Raw genomic sequence first — 15,526 nt, forward strand, 5'->3', positions numbered from 1 at the left:
AAGAACAGAGGCAATAAATTAGTCCAGCAGCCTCAAGACACCAATTACATTATACTTTGCGGAGAAGCCCCTCTGGGAGGTTGGAGAGTGTGTGTGTCCCCTAACGATAACAACTTTATTAGACATTGAGTCTTTCTTACTGATTTTTCTCTTGAACAGATCAGAGTGGGGATGAACTGGCATAACTGCTGGCCTGGCTAGGGGTGGTCAGAAGTCAGGGTTGGCAGGTCAGTCCTAATACCTTTCCTCTTCCTGGCTCCACATCCCAGTAACACAAGAAGCAGAATCCTTGCCATCCTCTCAGGTCCTTTTCCTCAGAATGACCATTCTGTTCACCTTCTTAGGGGCTTGGTCCAACCAAACCATGTATTGGGTTGGCCAAAAAGTTCGTTTGGGTTTTTCCATAACAGCTTATGGAAACATCCGAATGAACCTTTTTGGCCAACCCAAGATTTCTCAGGGCTAAGCTTTTGCTGTGTGTGCACGTGTGTCAGTGTATGTGTGTGGGTCGGGGTGGGGAGAGGGTGGTGAAGTTTGTATTACAGCTTTTTGATCATCCAAATTCAGACTCCTTGGATTTAAATCCCACCTGTATATTCTATTAGCTGTATTACCTTGAACAAATAATTTCATAACTCTGAGCCTCAGTTCTTACCAGTAAGCAAGGGTTATAACACAAAGAGTCTAATATAGAGAGTTGTTTTGAGAGCTAAGAAACAATTCAATAAGAACACTTAGCTCGGCACATTATAAGGACTTAACACATATCAGCTGTTGTTATAATGGTCATGAATTTTACAGAAGCAAAGAGAGATTTCTGGGGCAAGCAGAGAATTCCACAGTAGTTGACAACATGGCCTAAATGTCTGGGGTGCTGTAAAATCACCATTTTGCCCCTTGACCCAGGATACCTTCTTTTGGGTGATTGCTATTAACACTATGGCCAAATCAAGCTGACTAGTTAACCGAGTCTGAAGTGTAATATGCTCTTGGGAAAAGTTTAGAGAGTAGTGATTCCAAGCAGAGAAAGGATTGGGCAGGATTTGCTTAAGAGTGACCCTAAGTAGGAAGAGGCAGAGCTGACAGAATGGATCAGTAGATACTGAATCTAATTCCATGGTGGGGAGGGGGCATTGGACGTTTCTTCTTCCTCACCCACACTCCAAAAGTGTCTGAAATACTTGCAGTTCTCTGGGAATGGTCCACTTTTCTCCCTCTGGCCTTTGAGCATACTCATCCTTTTCTCACTGCCAACTCTTTCCTTGTGCTATTCTCTCATCCTGGATATCTTGTACCCACTGTTCACCTGATTGACATTATTAAGCCTCCCTTGTTTTCCCCCTTTCCCAATCCAAGTTCAATACTTTGCCTTCACATTTCCACAGTCGAACAAATTATTACAGGGCATTGTAGTATCAAATAGATGTGCTGCCCAGTACAGTACTCATGAGCCACATGTGCTTACTGAGCACTTGAAATGTGGCTAGTCTGAAATGAGATACATTGTAAGTGTAAAATACAAGCCATTAATAATTCTGTATATTGATTACATGTTGAAATCTTATTTTGGATACACTAGGACAAATAAAATATATTGAAATTCATTACATCGGCTTCTTATTTGCTTTTCTAAGGGTGGATACTAGAAAATTTAAGATGGCCAATGTGGCTCACATTATACTTCTGTTGGACCACCCTACCTTGAACCGCCAGGTCCATGAGGGCAGACGCCTTGTCTGTTTTGCTTATCATGGTACCCCTGCTGCCTGTCACAGAGGCATGCTCCTTGAATATTTCTAAATAACCAAATGAAGGAATTGATCTTGTATCTGCATGTGCACTGAACCCTGGCTAGATGCATGGAATCAACTTAAGATTTATTTTTCCATTCCCCTGGTGACTAGGTATTTAATTCACATTACTGGACTTCATGTCTTTAATTTCACTAATGACAGGGAGTTGTAGCTGTGGCTAAGTGATGTAATGTTGCTCTACTTACAGATTTATTATCTGTAAATCCTTCTCATGTCTGTTTAGAGAAACTGATGTGAAGAAGAAATAATTCACAAGCTAAGGGAAATTTAAAGCAAAAAAAAGTAAGTGGAGAGGTCAACAGGAGCCAAGACTATGTGGCTAAAAGGACTTATATTAGCGTTGCACTGCCGTATTAAAACTTATTATAAACTTAATGGCTTAAAACAACATAAATTTACTGTGTTTGTGCATGCTCAGTTGCTCAGTTGTGTCTGACTCTCTGCAACCCCATGGACTGTAGCCCACCAGGCTCCTCTGTCCATGGGATTTTCCAGGCAAGAATACTGGAGTGGGTTCCCATTTCCTTTTCCAGGGGATCTTCCTGACCCAGGGATCAAACCCACATCTTCTGCATTGTCAGGTGGATTCTTTACCACTGTGCCACCTGAGAAGCCCCATAAATTTATTATGTCACAATTTTGTGGGTCAGAAGCCTGGGCACAGCATGCCTGGGTTCTCTGCTCTGGGTTTCACTGCCCTGAAATAAAGGTATTCAGTCAGAGCTGCTTTTCTCACTGGAGCTCAGGGTCTCTTCTAATTTCATTAAGGTTTGTTAGAGAATTTGGTTTTTCTAGCTGTTGCTGGCTGGAGACTGCTCTCAGTTTCTAGAGCTACCCATAATTCCTTGACATGTGGCTCCTAAAGGCAGTTCACAAAATGAACGTTTGCTTTCTTCTAAGCCAGCTGGAGCATATCTCCCTGATTTTTCTCTTATTAGCCAGAAAAACAAACAAACAAACAACTCTGTACTTTTAAAGGGCTCATGCGATTTAGTCAGTACCATCCAGATAATCATCCTCTGCTAGGGTCAGCTGATTTGGAAATTAATTACTTCTGCAAATACCTTTACAGCAGTATTTAGGTGAGTGTTTCATTGAATAACTGAGAAAAGGTGGGTATGAACCAGTGACTGGGAATTCTGGAAGCTCATTTTAGAATCAGGCTGACCACAAGACCTCAGGCCAGCTCCTCCACTGTTTCAGTGAGAATAAAATTAGGAGTACAAACTTTTGAGTCTACAGAAGAAGCCAATACCATTGGAGCTGGAGAAGGCCTACTTAGGAAGTGGACACAGGACCTGTGGAAGGGACCCTGAAGTAAGGAAAAGTCAGCATTGGAAGGCATGTTGAAGATAATTGACAATAACCCTCCAGTTTTACCACTGAGGATACAGAGGCCCAGAGAGTGGAAGTCTTCTGGGAGTAGTCTTGCAGCCACCTCATGTTCCTTCTGCAGAATCTGTTGACCATTGAAGGGCCGGCAGGTGGAACATTTGAAGTCTGGTAAGACTGAAACCTCTCATCCAAACTAACTTTTTCACTTTTCCCAAGACTACCTGTATTCTGAAACACCTTACGGCCTAAAAACACTTGTTTTATTTGGGTTTTAGATAAATAGGCTTGGTTTGTATTTAACAATGAAGTTCTTCTCTCATTCATATCTAACAATGAATGTACTGATTGTTAGTTATGAATTGTGTTAAATTTCCTGATTTTCAGATGTATATTCTTCTTTAAACTGATTGTTTAAGAGATGAGGAACTTGGGCAAAGAAGTGACTCTCTACTTCCCATTCATGACAAAGTACACTGATGGAATTATTTGAGAACAGACTTTAAGGGGAGGAGTTTCTTTCTCTCTTTTTTTGGCCACACCATGCGGCTTGTGGGATCTTAGTTCTGGGGCCAGGGCCCCCTGCAGTGGAAGCTCAGAGTCCTAAACACTGGACCTGCCGGGGAATTCCAAGGGGAGGGATTCAGAAGCTCTGGGCCATTGATGGTCAGAAATCTTGACAGCTTTGGTCTTGACAAAAAGGTCTTGACCTTTGAACCTGAAAAGTCCTCTGTTCAGTCCTCCCCCAAATACCCTGGCCCCCAGCCAAAGGATCTGATGAAGAACACAGAGGGAATGTAATGCCCTGGAAATTCAAAGGAACATCACCTGAGTGACATTCTTAGGCCCCAATTTTAAAAATACACCCATACACTTTGTTCCTCCAGTGCTGAGAGTACACTATCAATGTGATGAGATGAGCAAGTATTTTTTGCAGAGGCAGAAAAAAATAAAAATTGAGTCTCTGGGGCCTGCCGTTGGCCATGATCCAAATTTAAAGGTACAGCTGCCTCCTTCATTTCTTACTTTTGGATTTTGGCTGGAGCCAGATTCAGGTCCCTGTCAAATCAGCTTATGTTATTTATTGAAAATGTTTTCTTCTCATAGTTCATATTTCCAGGGGTTCAGGCACTGAGGATAATTTTTCTACTGCAAAATAATCAATAACCTGACTGAAACTGACTTTTCCCACTCATAATAGCAGTCAATTCTCAACTCTCCTGGGGATATGTATCTAGCTGCCTGATGTTTTGGGTTACTTGCATGATGACTTCCATTGGCTTCCAGCCTTTGGGGTCTTTATCTTCCTTATTACCACCTGTACCACAGGGTCATAAGAGGATAGAAGGAACTGGCAGAAAATCAGTTTACTTTTTGTTTGAAGCTTTAAGGAAGGGACTAGTAGGAGTTAGGGTAGAAAGAAAGTATTGATTCTACTGGTTTATGGGGAATTATCTGTCACCTCTCCCTTTTTCTTCTGCCTGCCTGCCCCATCCTTGCATGTAAATGAGAATTGACTTGATGCTCCAAAAAATCCTTTGGATTTGCAATATTAAATGGTGTCCACTGTGCCAACCCAGATAGTAAATGTGATAGGCTGGGAAAAGACAAGAAGAAGAAAAGGAAAAACAACACTGAAAAACCTCCAGGTGATCAGTATAGGTGCTTCTATCTAATTAATAACTTACAGCCAAATCAAAATGGAAATCTTTTCTCCACCAACCAATGGTAAAGTAGAATATTCATAAATTTCTCCATTCACACAGATATGAATGAATTTTACATTAATCCTTTTTGAATTAATGATTTTATATTAATCTCTATTGTGAAACTGCCCAGACCTCAGATTTCCCAATCCCAAACTGAGTAGAGATAGAAGTGCAGAGTCTCGTCATATGCTAGTAAATGAATCTTTCATTCCACCACAATCATCCTATCCCCTCTTGGTGTCTCCTTGCAAATATGGAATATAAAGAGAATAAGAGCTACTGAAAAGTCAAGACCATTGAATATACCTGCTCCAAGGCTTCCCAGGTGGCACTAATATTAAAGCACCCACCTACCAATGTAGGAGACATAAGAGATGCAGGTTCAATCCCTGGTTCGGGAAGATCCCCTGTAGGAGGGCATGGCAACCCACTCCAGTATTCTTGCCTTGAGAATCCCATGGACAGAGGTGCCTAGAGGGCTATGGTCCATAGGGTCACAAATAGTCAGACACAACTGAAGTGACTTAGCACATTCAGCATGCTCCAAGCACTAAGGCTACTATATATGCTATGCTTGTGACCATTTTTCATGCATATAGGATGATTAATAAAGGGTCCCCCATAAGGACACTAGGGGACAAGGACCATGGAGTCAAAAGAATAATTTTCTTATTTTAAAGAACTACTTACTAGCTCACTGACACATTTTGCCGAGAAAACTGAAGTCTAGGAAGGTTAGGAATGCCTCTTCTGCATCTCCCACAGGGTTATTGTGGGGAATAAGTGAAATAATTTTGTGAGCATGCCTGGAACTTTTAATAGCTACACAATAAATATGCAGAGAATCTGAACGATGGTCCTACTGCTGCTGCTAAGTCGCTTCAGTCGTGTCCGACTCTGTGCGACCCCAGAGACAGCAGCCCACCAGGCTCCCCCGTCCCTGGGATTCTCCAGGCAAGAACACTGGAGTGGGTTGCCATTTCCTTCTCCAATGCATGAAAGTAAACAGTGAAAGTGAAGTTGCTCAGAAAGTGAAGACCCTCAGAGACCCCATGGACTGCAGCCTACCAGGCTCCTCCGTTGATAGGATTTGCCAGGCAAGAGTACTGGAGTGGGTTGCCATTGGCTTCTCCAATGGCCCTAAGGGGTGTGGATTTAAGCAGCCAGAGAGCTTGATAAATAGGGCTTAGGTGTCAGGAAAGAATCTGCCTGCCAATGCTGGAGATGCAGGTTTGATTCCTGCATCAGGAAGGTCCCCTGGAGAAGGAAATGGCAACCCGCTCCAGTATAAGAATACTGGAGAATCCCATGGATAGAGGAGACTGGTGGGCTACAGTCCAGTCCATGGGGTCGCAAAGAGTCAGACATGACTTAGCAACTAAACAACAACAGCAAGTACATTTTGGAGTAGATAGAAGTTCAAGGAAGATAGTGAGGGAAGATACTGTATTTATACTGTAAGAATCAGATGTTCTAAGCCACACTCACATTTACATTTATCCCAATCCTCTGTCATATTTGATGGTGAATAGGAATACTTTCCTAGGACTCAGATACTCCATTAAACTCTTAAAGTACAGGCAGAGAAGGAAGAGCTGGTTACAATGAAAAGCTGATTTTTTTCATGGGTGTATGAGGAAAGATCAAAAGTCCTAGTTAATATGTCCTCTAGCTAGCACATTAGGAAGTTCCCAAGAATACAAACTTTATGAGAGAGAGGGGATTTTTGTGAGGTTTTCTCACTGCCATATCGCTAGTGCCTAGAGAAATGTCTGGCACATATTTAGAACTCAATATATGTGTTGAATGGATGGAATAAGTACACTCTCATTTATCATTCAAGATAGGACATTGTAACCAATACCCATATTATTGTTTTGTATTGTAACTGTCATGGAGTAGGGGTGTGGAATCTAGAAAAGGCATGGGGATGAGAAAGAGTTTATAGTAGTCCTGAAATTATACCCACAAAAAAGAAAATTAGGTTGGTAAGGCTTTCTAACTTGCCTCAAGTCTTCAGGGAAAGAAAGTGTATTGCCATGGGATTTACTGCAAGTAAATATTTCACTGGAGCAACATTAAATATGAAATTTACCAGCAGCATGACTAGCATTTTCTACCAGTTGTCTAGCCTGATTTTGGCACAGTGAAGTCCTCCATGAAACCCATCCTTGGGGGTTGAGAATGATCAGTTACAAATAGGACTTAGATACTTTAAAATTCTTTACTGTCTCCTTTCTTCTTGGCTTTGTCTTTGCAGTTCTCCTACCTGCCACTGAAATCTGTTCCTAACCTCCAGCCTCTGGTGGGTCTCTCGCAATTCTTGGCAGATTTTTCTGACAAAGATCCTGATTCTGTGACGTGCAGCAGTATTGTTATTAGAACAGCCAGATCCTGCCAAGGAGGTCCTAGGATCCTGTGAAAAAGTCTAAAACGTTTCCTGTCAGACAGAAGCTGTTTGGTTTCTTTCGGTTCCTCTACTATTCTGACTCTTTCCTTGGACTTGCCTTGCCATCTAGCTTCTGGAGTCTTCTACTGATTACTCTCCTGACTCCAATCTGTTATTTTCTTCTGACCTTCAATTTCCTTAAAACTTCCTGGAACTGGACAATTTTCTTGATGTGTTCCTATATTTTGGTTCTGTAATCTACCTTTACCTACAGTTATAGTTCCATGTTTTCCTATAGTGCATGGCTCCTTTGCCTGATATCCCTTGATGCTCCAAACCCTGCCTAAGCTCCAACAGAGGGGAAAATGCAAGGTATGACCAGTCCAAATAAAAGACAATTTGCCAAGGGGGTGAGGGCAGTTTCAACTAGTAATCTTTCCTCTATTTATAGATCCAGGGACATGGTTTCCTCAGTCTTTTTATAGATTTCTCTATAGAAATCTCTTCTATAGGAACTCTAGTTTTGGAAACTTCATTCAGTCTAGAAATTTTAAAAAATAAGCCCTACTTTCTTGGAGGTGCTGATCTATCTCTGAGCAGAAAGAAAGAAAATGGATGAATCCCCAAGTTTTCTTGTTCCTGACAAAGAGGTAAAAGTTTACCCATCCCTGCTGTGATGGCTAATTTTGTATCAACTTGACTGGATCATGGATGCCCAGATATTTGATCAAATATTATTCTGAATGTGTCTGTAAGAGTATTTTTGAATGAGATAAACATTTGATTTGGTAGGCTGAGTAAAGAAGATCACCCTCCCTAATGTGAGTGGCCCTCATCCAATCAGTTGAATGCCTGAACAGAATAAAAAGGCTGACCCATCCCTGAGTAAGAGTGAACTGCCCCCTGCCCAACTACCTGAGCTGGACATAGGTCCTTAGACTTAAACAGAAACATTGGCTCTTCTTGTGTCTTAAGACTGCCCAGTTTTTGGACCAGAACTTATATCATTGGCTCTCCTGGTTCTCAGGCCTTTGGACTTAGATTGGGGGCTCTCCTAGGTTTCCAGCTTGCTGACTCACCCTGCAGGTCTGGGAATTTGTCAGCTTCTATAATTACGTGAGCCAGTCCCTCATCATCAGTCTGTCTGTTTGTCTCTCTTGCTTTCTCTCCCTCTCTCTCTAGACATACATACCCCACCCTATTATCTTATGGTCTTTTCCCTCTGGAGAACCTAATACACCTGCCCTTCCAAACTGGCTATTCCATGAAGAGCAAGAGAAAAGATGGAGGCAAATTTCAAGCAGTCTTCTTATACTTGAGAAAATATTTCAAATTATGGTGACTTGGGAGAAAGGACGCCTTATTAAGAATTAAGAGACTGAAGTTGTAATCCTGATTCAATGATTTATTTGCAGCATGACTTTCAGTGAGTCATCTCCCCTGTATTACTCCCATTTTATAGTGAGATAAACTGTTGTAATGAACATACAGCCTATACCTGCTGTGATGGCTAACTTTGTGTTAGCCATAGGTAGTTGTAATGAAGGCTCACCTCATACCTATGGCCACGGTTATGCCATAAAATGTCAAGCAACTTAATCATTGTTAATGAGCAACAATATCAACTCCCAACATTTTTTTTTTACTTGTAACAGAACAATTTATTATAATCTTCTCTGATGCTAATTATACCAAAGGCAACATGAACTCCTTGCTTTCTTTGTGTCCTTTAAGTAAAAATAGAGATACAGTATCTCCTGGGAAGAATGGTTTTTGTGATCATGAAAACCCAACAAAATTATGGGCAGGAAATGGATACCAAGATATAATGAAAAAAAAGTCTAGCCACGCATAATCAAAAAGCCCTGTAAATTATGGCATATCAGTATATAGGATAAGATTTGGATATGTTATTTCCAAGCTTGCTGTTGGATATAAAAGCCAAGAGTTAGCTGATCATGCCAACTGTTGAAACTAAAGCTCATCAGGGCTCATATCAAAGCTGAATCCTCCAGTGCTGACACCACTATGAAAGGGTCAATAGGAAAAGATTTTGTCAGAATAGGAGTAAAGTTTTGTGGGTAGGAGATATAGATCCACAAGGAATGGCTGAGAAAACATTCTTGATGCATCCATGTCCCTGCACCTCTACTCAGACTGTACCTCTGCCAGGATACCCTCCTCCTTCCAACCCATGAAACCTTCCCCACAGGCCATAACCCAGTTTAAGTCCAACCTCCCCTAGGAAGCAGTCCTGGTGATTGCACCCACCCATATCATTTGTTTTCAGCTCTTATCTGGCATTTGGCAGCAGCAGTAATACCACAAGGCAAACTGTATTCTCCTCTCATCAACACTTTGTGATGTGGCAAAACATTTGGAGCAAAACTTTGGATGGATTGCTGGACATATCCAAACCTCCATTTCTTCATCTTTGAAATGAAAAATTTGGATCTGAGGTGTGGTTTTCAGTCTTTCTTTTAGTTATGAAACCCCTAACTCCAATATTTGGATGAACCTAGAGCCTATTATGGAGAAGGCAATGGCACCCCACTCCAGTACTCTTGCCTGGAAAATCCCATGGATGGAGGAGCCTGGTAGGCTGCAGTCCATGGGGTCGCTAACAGTCATACATGACTGAGCGACTTCACTTTCACTTTTCACTTTCATGCATTGGAGAAGGAAATGGCAACCCACTCCAGTGTTCTTGCCTGGAGAATCCCAGGGGTGGGGGAGCCTGGTGGGCTGTGGTCTCTGGGGTCACACAGAGTCGGACATGACTGAAGCGACTTAGCAGCAGCAGGAGCAGAGCCTATTATACAGAGTGAAGTAAGTCAGAAAGAGAAAGGCAAATACCATATATTAATGCATGTATATGGAATCTAGACCCACTCCAGTGTTCTTGCCTGGAGAATCCCAGGGACGGGGGAGCCTGGTGGCTTCCGTCTATGGGGGTCACACAGAGTTGGATACGACTGAAGTGACTTAGCATAGCATAGCATAGCACGGAATCTAGAAAAATGGTACCGAGGATCCTATGTACACGGCAGCAATGAAGATGCCACTAGAAAGAACACACTTTTGGACTCAATGGGAGAAGGTGAGGGTAGGATGATTTGCGAGAATAGCATTAAAACATATACATTACCATATGTAAAACAGATAGCCAGTGGGAGTTTGATGTGTAACTCAGGACACCCAAGGTCGGTGCTCTGTGACAACCTGGAGGGATGGGGTGGAGAGGAGGGGTTTCAGGAGGGAGGGGACATGTGTATACCTATGGCCAATTTATACTGCGATATGGCAAAAACCATCATAATACTGTAATTATCCTCCAACGAAAGTAAATAAAAAAAATACAAAATACAAAGAAGGGAGTTTCAAAAAAAATAAGGCTGTGCAAAAAAAACAAAAAACATTTCCCTAGGGCCCTTCTTAATGTCAGTTTAAGGCCCTTCTATGAAGCCCTTGAAAGATCTATGAAAGAGTGTGAAAAACATTGGATTGGAAAAGAACCTTTTCAGCCTCTGTAGTCTGTGCTTCTGTGTGTACATGTGGAGTGTTGGCTGGATTTCAAGCACCTTGAGGGCAGTGATCACATATGACACTGGATCTCTAGATTTCATATTTTCTGTGGAGAGAAGGTGCTACATTAAGACACGTAGGCCAGGAGGAACATGAGTGCCCCTGGAGGCATTGAGTTTTCTGTTCAGAGTATGAAGAAGTTTTTGCTTCTTTATTGGACTAGGGAGATGGACTCACCAAGTTACCACATCCTGTCCTTAGCCTGGAGACTTTGAATTTGCCGTTTAAATAACGTTCCCTAAGTTTTGGCCTCCTAGAAGCTCTGCCCATGGTAGTATTGGTAGATGGCTTGATTTATTAGGTAAAGACAGTTCAAGTCTCCTTGAAATCACATCTAACTGACTTATTAATAATTTGAGAAATAGATCTTATCTCCTTTGGGAGAAGAGGAGTGTATATGTGTACATGTGCCGCTGCTGCTGCTGCTAAGTTGCTTCAGTTGTGTTCGATTCTGTGTGACCCCATAGACGGCAGCCCACCAGGCTCCTCTGTCCCTGGGATTCTCCAGGCAAGAATACTGGAGTGGGTTGCCATTTCGTCCTCCAATGCATGCATGCATGCATGCATGCATGCTAAGTCGCCTCAGTCGTGTCTGACTCTGTGCGACCCTATGGACAGCAGCCCACCAGGCTCCTCTGTCCACAGGATTCTCTAGGCAAGAATACTGGAGTGGGTTGCCATTTCCTTCTCCAGAGACATGTGCCACACACATACATATTTGTGAAGTTTTGTAAGTCCTGTTATGTTTCATCTTTCAAAGTACAGGGATCAAAGCTTAAGTAAGTAGCTTTGAAAATAGGAGAAAATGCCCTCAGCCCTGAAAGTAGACTGTGTTGATATTTCAAACCAAATAACAAAATTCTCTTTTTTATGTCCTGTTTTATGATTACTTAAAAATACTCCATACCAAAGAATTCATCATCATATCTCTGAATCTAAGTTGATTCATTACATCAACATATGACTATTATATACCCATGTTATTTGCATACTCTATTTATTCTATGCATATAAAAACACAGAGGCTTACTTTCACAGAGACTAAACCTTAGAAAATGTCAGCATGGAATTATATAGGATCTCCATCCTAGGTGCTGGGCTTAAGTCATTCTAACATTAAACAAGCTAGCTGACCTCTTGAAATCTCTCAAATAGCCACATGGCCATGACTCTTCTTACTAGCAAAGGCTGTGGCTTGTCCTTCAGCTTTAGTGATTAATTTCACATGAGTTTAAAACTGGAAGGGATACTTGAGCCCACACTACTCATTCACTATATGGAAACAGGCCCAGAAAGATGGTGTGCTGGTTAGCAGAAAAGCTAGGGCTAAACTCAATACTTCTAACTTTTAATTTGTTGTATTTTCCACTGACAAAAGCCTCTTGTTTTTCAACTTTTAAATTGAACCAAATTGATAGGAACCTATGTAACATGATGGACAGGGAGGCCTGGCATGCTGCGATTCATGGGGTCACAAAGAGTCAGACACAACTGAGCAACTGAACTGAACTGAATGTAACATGATGTAAGGGACCCTTAAGTGGTAATTTGAATGAAAAGAAAGGTAGAGATAATGATTTATTTTTATGACAGCCTCATCTTTAAGAGGAGTCTCTGTGAAATAAGGTACACTTTTATGTGATAGGAAGAGGGACGGGATGAACATTTATGGGTTATTGACCATGTGCTTGGCATAGTGCTAAGCACTTTACATGTTTTATCTTGCACAATACACGTTAACAACCCTACAAGGTAAATATTATTCATTATAAATGAGAATTCCAGGTCTCAGAGAAGGAAAGTGACTTGCCTAAGGTCCATAGCTAGTGAGTAGGAGATCCTGGAATTGAATCAACATCTGTATGGATCTATACCCACATTCTTGTTAGTCACTATAGCATTCTAAATCCTAGAGCCTCCTGACATGGATAAGAAAGCGATTACTCTTTTTTCATTGTCATTCATCCATTAGCTGAGCTTCCTTCTTGCTCATGGGATGTGGATACCTTTGGTTTCTTCTGGAGACAATAGAAAAGGCAAGGATTCTAGATGAAATTGTTCAGCATCCTCTGTCATACTGCTGACCTTTCCTCGAGGAATCTGCTTTTATCCTTCCTCATTCAGGTTGTTTTACCAGGTTAAAAAGCAATGCTTTGGATACTTGCCTTCATCACTCGGTATAACTGTTTTGGTATTTTTTGTAATTGAAGTTTTAGGGTTTATTATCCTTCTTCATCAACCAGCTCTACTTATTTTTGGAGGGGAGTCAAGTGGGAGGGAGAAGTCATCTGTAATTTGACTGAAGAAATGGCTAAGTAAATAACATGCAGTCACAGGACTATTAAGGGACAGAGTTGGAATTTGAACTCAGGTGTAGTTTAAGATTCAAGGTCTATTCTACTATAATACTCAAACTTCATTTAAAACACAGTTGTCACCTTCTACAAGTATCTAGGCAAGCTGAGAAATCTTGGTTTTGCTCAATTATCTTTCAGGCCTGGCTCCCTGTATCTGAAGATTTCCCTACTGTAGAATGAATGCTTCCCTGGTGGCTCAACTGGTAAAAACCTGCATGCTAATGAAAGAGATGCAAGAGACCTGTGTTCGATCCCTGGGTTGGGAAGACCCCTGGAGAAGGAAACGGCAACCCACTCCAGAATTCTTGCCTGGGAAATTCCATGGACAGCACAACCTGGTAGGCTACAGTCCATGGGGTTGCAAAAAGTCGGATATGACTGAGTGCTCATGTATACACACACAGAAATAACGCTATCTGCCATCTTCTTTTTGGAAATAAAAAAGTGCAGAAAGCACATCTCCCTGAGACATGGATCGGAAGGATTATTTCCTATTTCTTCCCCTTGTCTTGAATGAAAGGTCTAGATATATCTCTCCTATTCCTAGTCAAGTCAAGGACAGGCAATTGGGAATGTCACCTTGGCTACGAAAGTTGGACAGTGTTTTTATTGTCATTCTAACTTCGAGCATTTCCTCTAACCTCCTGTTTCCAATTTCTGCACCTGCTAATTGGCTAATTTTCTTTTCAGTTTGAAGCGTGTTTATTCTCAATTATGTTAATAGAGGTAAAATATTTAGAAGATTAACATTTAAAACGTGTACTGGGCACCAGCAAAGTTAAAAAAATTTTTTTGACATAAAATTCTCATAACATAAAATCAATTATTTTAAAGTCAGTAATTCAGTGGCATTTAACACATCCTCAAGGTTGGACAACTAACAGTTTTACCTACTTCTGAAACTTTCCATCACTACAGAATAAAACCCCTAATCCATGAAGCAATTTCTCATTTGCACCCTGACCTCAGCCCCTGGAAAACAGCAATATGCATTCTGTTTCAGTGGATTATGTATTCTGAATATTTCATACAAATAGAATCATAAAATATGCGACCTTAATTTGCCTGGCTTCTTTCACTAGCATACTGTTTTCAAGGTTCATCCATACTGTAGTATTTTATTATTAATAGTACTTCATTGCTTTTCTATGGACAAGTGATATTCCAATGTATGTATATCACATGATTTCTTTATTCATAAAATCTGTTGATGGACATTTGGACTGTTAACACCTTCTGACTGTTGTCAATAGTACTGTCATGAACATGTGTATACATATACTTGCTTTGGGACCTGTTTTCAATTATTTTAGGTATATACGTAAGAATGGAATGTAGGTTTCTATTGCATTCGATTCTCTTAACAAATCACCAAACCAACAGCTGAACCATTTTACATTCTCATCAGCAATATACAAGAGTTCCAGTTTCTCCATGTTTGCCAACACTTGTGATTCTCCTTTTTATATTATGAGATATTCTAGTGGCTGTGAAGTCCTTTATTGTGATTTTGAATTTCATTTCTCTAATGACTTAATATTAAGTATCTTTTCATATGCTTGTTGTATATTTGTTTATCTTTTTTGGAGAAATGTATATATTCAAGTCCTTTGCTCATTTTTAATTGGATTTTTATCTTTCTGTTGTTGACTTGAAATAGTTCTTTATATATTCTGGATACAAATCCTTATTTGATGTATGATTTGCAAATACTTTCTCTAATTTTGTAGGTTATCTTGTCAATTTTTAAAATAATGACCTTTGACTACAAGTCTTTAATTTTAATGAAATTTAATATATCCATATTTTTCTTTTGTTGCTTATATTTTTGTATCATATCTATGAAATCATTGTGAAAATCAAGGTCATGAAGATCTACTGATATTATATATGAATTTTTATAATTTAAGCTCTTTTTAATTTTTCTTAAATTTCTTTTTAGCTGTGCTGGGTCTTCATTGCTGTGTGCAGGCTTTCTCTTGTTGTGGTGAGTAGGGGCTACTCTTTGTTATGGTGTGAAGGCTTCTCATCATGGTGGCTTCTCTTGTTGCAGAGCACAGGCTCCAGGCACGTGGGCTTCAGTACTTGTAGCATGTGGGCTCTACAGCCTGTGGGCTTCAGTAGTTCTGGCAAATGAACTTAGTTGCCTCACAGCATATGGAATCTTTTCCACTAGTAACCACTAGTTTGTTCTCACTGTGTGTGTGCTTAGTTGCTCAGTTGTGTCTGGCTCTTGGAGACCCTTTGGGCTATTATATAATATTAGATGTAGGGTGCCAGGCTCCTTTGTCCTTAGGATTTTCCAGGCAAGAATACTGGAGTGGGTTGCCATTGCCTTCT

General features: G+C 40.7%; 1 long non-coding RNA gene across 1 annotated transcript; it reads left to right on the top strand.

The window, feature by feature from the left end:
* The first annotated feature begins 2,067 nt into the window (after positions 1-2,067).
* On the top strand, positions 2,068-14,986 carry LOC129639014 (uncharacterized). The gene is made up of 2 exons (XR_008708131.1): positions 2,068-3,317; positions 13,325-14,986. It is a non-coding gene; the product is annotated as an uncharacterized LOC129639014 (long non-coding RNA).
* The last annotated feature ends 540 nt before the right edge of the window (positions 14,987-15,526 follow it).

This window comes from Bubalus kerabau, chromosome X (genome assembly GCF_029407905.1).
Source record: "Bubalus kerabau isolate K-KA32 ecotype Philippines breed swamp buffalo chromosome X, PCC_UOA_SB_1v2, whole genome shotgun sequence".
Classification (NCBI taxonomy): Eukaryota; Metazoa; Chordata; class Mammalia; order Artiodactyla; family Bovidae; genus Bubalus; species Bubalus kerabau.